This window comes from Saccopteryx bilineata, unplaced genomic scaffold (genome assembly GCF_036850765.1).
Source record: "Saccopteryx bilineata isolate mSacBil1 unplaced genomic scaffold, mSacBil1_pri_phased_curated manual_scaffold_19, whole genome shotgun sequence".
In the NCBI taxonomy this organism is placed as follows: Eukaryota; Metazoa; Chordata; class Mammalia; order Chiroptera; family Emballonuridae; genus Saccopteryx; species Saccopteryx bilineata.
In genome coordinates, this window is record NW_027095445.1 from 1,214,072 (window position 1) to 1,217,722 (window position 3,651).

Here is a 3,651-nt window from a genome sequence, read left to right on the forward strand (position 1 = left end):
AACACAATTTTATGTTTAAGACTCTCAACAAAATGGGTATAGAAGGAAAATATCTCAACATGATAAAGGCCATATATGACAACCATCAGCTAACATCATATTAAATGGCACTAAACTGAAGGCTTTCCCCCTTAAATCAGGAACAAGACAGGGTTGTCCACTTTCTCCACTCTTATTTAATGTGGTACTAGAGGTTCTCGCCACAGCAATCAGACAAGACAAAGAAATAAAAGGCATCCATATCGGAAAAGAAGAAGTAAAGGTATCACTTTTTGCAGATGATATGATCCTATACATCGAAAACCCCAAAGAATCCACAAAAAGACTACTAGAAACAATAAGCCAATACAGTAAGGTCGCAGGATACAAAATTAACATTCAGAAGTCAATAGCCTTTCTATATGCCAACAATGAAACAACTGAGAAGGAACTCAAAAGAATAATCCCCTTCACGATTGCAACAAAAAAAATAAAATACTTAGGAATAAACATAACAAAGAATGTAAAGGACTTATATAATGAAAACTATAAACCATTGTTAAGGGAAATTGAAAAAGATATAATGAGATGGAAGAATATACCTTGTTCTTGGCTAGGAAGAATAAATATAATCAAGATGGCTATATTACCCAAAGCAATATACAAATTCAATGCAATTCCCATCAAACTTCCAATGACGTTTTTTAAAGAAATAGAGCAAAAAATCATCAGATTTATATGGAACTATAAAAAACCCCGAATAGCCAAAGCAATCCTAAAGAAAAAGAATGAAGCTGGGGGCATTACAATACCTGACTTCAAACTCTATTATAGGGCCACGACAATCAAAACAGCATGGTATTGGCAGAAAAATAGACACTCAGACCAATGGAACAGAATAGAAAGTCCAGAAATAAAACCACATATATATAGTTAAATAATTTTTGATAAAGGGGCCAACAACACACAATGGAGAAAAGAAAGCCTCTTCAATAAATGGTGCTGGGAAAACTGGAAAGCCACATGCAAAAGAATGAAACTGGACTACAGTTTGTCCCCCTGTACTAAAATTAACTCAAAATGGATCAAAGATCTAAACATAAGACCTGAAACAATTAAGTACATAGAAGAAGACATAGGTACTCAACTCATGGACCTGGGTTTTAAAGAGCATTTTATGAATTTGACTCCAAAGGCAAGAGAAGTGAAGGCAAAAATTAATGAATGGGACTACATCAGACTAAGAAGTTTTTGCTCAGCAAGAGAAACTGATAACAAAATAAACAGAAAGCCAACTAAATGGGAAATGATATTTTCAAACAACAGCTCAGATAAGGGCCTAATATCCAAAATATACAAAGAACTCATAAAACTCAACAACAAACAAACAAACAATCCCATAAAAAAATGGGAAGAGGATATGAACAGACACTTCTCCCAGGAAGAAATACAAATGGCCAACAGATATATGAAAAGATGCTCATCTTCTTTAGCTATTAGAGAAATGCAAATCAAAACAGCAATGAGATACCACCTCACACCTGTTCGATTAGCTATTATTAGCAAGACAGGTAATAGCAAATGTTGGAGAGGCTGTGGAGAAAAAGGAACCCTCATCCACTGTTGGTGGGAATGTAAAGTAGTACAACCATTATGGAAGAAAGTATGGTGGTTCCTCAAAAAACTGAAAATAGAACTACCTTATGACTCAGCAATCCCTCTACTGGGTATATACCCCAAAAACTCAGAAACATTGATACGTAAAGACACATGCAGCCCCATGTTTATTGCAGCATTGTTCACAGTGGCCAGGACATGGAAACAACCAAAAAGCCCGTCAATAGATGACTGGATAAAGAAGATGTGGCACATATACACTATGGAATACTACTCAGCCATAAGAAATGATGACATCAGATCATTTACAGCAAAATGGTGGGATCTTGATAACATGATAAGGAAGTGAAATAAGTAAATCAGAAAAAAACCAGGAACTGCATTATTCCATACAGTAGGTGGGACATAAAAGTGAGACTAAGAGACATGGACAAGAGTGTGGTGGTTACCAAGGGTGGGGGGGGAGGGAGGACATGGGAGGGAGGGAGGGAGAGAGTTAGGGGGAGGGGGAGGGGCACAGAGAACTAGATAGAGGGTGACGGAGGACAATCTGACTTTGGGCGAGTGGTTTGCAACATAATTTGATGACAAAATAACCTAGACATATTTTCTTTGAATATATGTACCCTGATTTATTAATGTCATCCCATTACCATTAATAAAAATTTATTTTAAAAAAAATGGACCTAAACAGACACCTTTCCCAGGAAGACATACAAATGGCTAACAGATGTATAAAAAGATATTCAAGTTCACTAGCTGTTAGGAAATGCAAATCCAAACTACAATGAGATACTAGCTCACACCTGTTAAAATGCCTGTTATCAACAAGGAAAGTAATAATAAGTTTTGGAGAGGCTATGGAGAAAAGGAAACCCTCATTCACTGCTGGTGCAAATTCAAACTTATACAGCCACTGTGGAAAACAGTATGGCTGTTCCTCAAAAAACAACGATTAGAGTTATCATATGACCCAGCAATCCCTCTTCTGGGTATCTACCCAAAATACTTGAAAACATTTATTTGCAAAGATATATGCACCCCTTCGCCTGACCTGTGGTGGCGCAGTGGATAAAGCATTGACCTAAAATGCTGAGGTCGCCAGTTCAAAACCCTGGGCTTGCTTGGTCAAGGCACATATGGGAGTTGATGCTTCCTGCTCCTCCCCCCTTCTCTCTCTCTCTTTCTTTCTCTCCTCTAAAAAATGAATAAATAAATAAAAATAATTAAAAAAAAAGATATATGCACCCCTATGTTCATTGCAGCTTTATTCACAGTGGCCAAGACATGGAGACAACCAAAGCGTCCTTCGATAGAGGATTGGATAAAGAAGATGCGGTACAATACAGTGGAATACTACTCAGCCATAAGAAACGATGAAATGCTGCCATTCGTGACTACAATGATGAATCTTGAGAATATTATGTGAAATAAGTTAGTCAGAAAAAGGTAAAAACCATATGATTTCACTCATATGTGGGATAGAAAACTCATAGACACAGGTGACAATATTATGGTTACCAGATGGAAGGGGGTGGAGGGTAGGTAAAGGGGACTAAATATAAGGTGACGAAAGATCCTTTGACTTTGGGTGGTGGGCACTCAATGCAATATACAAATCATGTATTATAGAAATGTACACTTGAAACCTATATGATCCCATTAACTACTGTCACACCAATAAATTTAATTAAAAAAAGAAAAAGAAAACTGTTCTTTACTATAGCAACAGAAGAGGGAGCACTTGAGCTGAAAAACCAGGAAAGGCCCTTAAAAACTGTCTCCAATCTCTTTGAAAAATCCATCTGTTAAAAAGCTGACCCAGAAAAATCCAACGTATTCAAACACGAATAACATCAACAAAAATTGAGTGACCACACGAAGTTATCATAAGGAAAAAAAACCCACACACAAACAGAAGTAATCACAAGTTTTGACAGATGAAAAAGAACAGAAAAAATGCTGTCCCAAAGCAGAAACCAAGACTAAACTTGTAAGATACAGTAGTCGATTCTGTGTTGTGCTTCCCCGATATCCACTTCAAGGCTGAAGCAA